The sequence below is a fragment of the Austrofundulus limnaeus genome, unplaced genomic scaffold (genome assembly GCF_001266775.1).
Source record: "Austrofundulus limnaeus strain Quisiro unplaced genomic scaffold, Austrofundulus_limnaeus-1.0 Scaffold662, whole genome shotgun sequence".
NCBI classification, from domain to species: domain Eukaryota; kingdom Metazoa; phylum Chordata; class Actinopteri; order Cyprinodontiformes; family Rivulidae; genus Austrofundulus; species Austrofundulus limnaeus.
Genome location: NW_013953064.1, coordinates 213,956 through 215,382, shown reverse-complemented (window position 1 = coordinate 215,382; position 1,427 = coordinate 213,956). Strand labels below are relative to the sequence as shown.

The window sequence follows — 1,427 nt, the reverse complement described above, 5'->3', positions numbered from 1 at the left end:
ATTTTAGTTTTGTTTTGATGCTTTTTAGCATCTGGACCATTAATTTTATAAATAATAAAATACAAATTAAATAGTTATTAGAACAAACTTCTGAGACATTTTTCATGGTTTTAGTTAAACATTTATTAATCAGTTCCTGTCCTCTAATCCTAACAGGGTTTGTTCATGTTTAATGGATCTTTGTTGCCTCTGGTCTTAATGACAGATTCTGCTGTATTTATGTTATTTATTAGTTTCTGTTTGTTTAATTGTTCTAATTATAAAAAGGAAATCAGTTGTTGTCAACATAAACCTTCATTTCAGTCTGAATGTCCTGAGGAAAACCTTCAGTTTGACTTGAGAAACAGACTCTTTGTTTTTATAGAAGCTTGAATTTTGACCTAAATGTTTAAAAAAAGAAAAAGTTTTTGATGTTTTTCTTTTTTACGTGAGCAGAATGAGCCGACGTCCCGCTGCTCCTGTCTGTCTGTGGAAATGTTCTGTATCTGCTGCTTGTTGTGTTTAATATATTTATTACCTCTGCATATTTATACGGCTCTGTGTAACACTTTGTTCTGATGAAAACTACACATCTGGAACGTTTCGGAACAATCAACTAAAGATAAAAAGTTTCATCAGTGAAGACGAGTTCTGATCTGAGTCCAAACAATAAATGCACCGTCGTGTCTCACGGGTCACTGTTCACCCGAAGAGTTTCACCCAATTTAACACAAAACATAAAAACCATGTAAATAACCTGGAAAAATACACTGAAATTAAACTAAGAAAATAACTTATTTAGTGTTAACTTTTTATTCAACGTTAAACTTTTCATAAAGATCACTTTGTGTTTCACTGCACTAAATATTTGTAATGTTTTTGGAATTTAAAACACTGTGAAATTTTAATTGGCTTCATTTTAATTTAACAAACAGAGAAAAGTAGAAAATGTCAACATTTACAGTCAGAAAATAAAATTTGCACTGAAAAAACAGATTGTTTAATTCAAATAATGTCTGACTGGAGAAACTTTTCTCAACAGATTGTACAAATAAACTGATCTAAATTAAAATAAAATATTAATGTTTTCCTTCTGTTTGTGTCGTTTTTATCCTGGTTTTATTTGTCATTGTACAGCGCACAACATTTAGTTTAAAGACAACCCATCCTAGAGACAAAAACACAAACCACACACCTGGGGGACAGGTGCACAGGGCTGCAGCCATGGGAAGGCTCCGCCCCTCCATTAAAAAAAGAATAATAGTGAACATGAGGGGAGATGAGGGATAAAAAATGTGTCCCTGCAATGAGTTTACCTGTTAGCAGGACCGCCTCCTTCCACCTGTGGAAACTCACTGAAATTAGAAACATCTCGTCTAAAAATGATGCAGATCAGCTGGGGAGCGTGTGTGTGTGTGTGTGTGTGTGTGTGTGTGTGTGTGTGTGTG

General features: G+C 33.8%; 1 protein-coding gene across 1 annotated transcript in view; it reads left to right on the top strand.

The window, feature by feature from the left end:
- The window catches only part of LOC106531647 (melanoma receptor tyrosine-protein kinase), a gene marked incomplete at its 5' end in the record, with an annotated part of 14,920 nt that extends 13,847 nt beyond the window's left edge, over positions 1–1,073 (top strand). Inside the window, 1 exon segment of the mRNA XM_014027551.1 lies at positions 1–1,073.
- Positions 1,074–1,427: the final 354 nt, after the last annotated feature.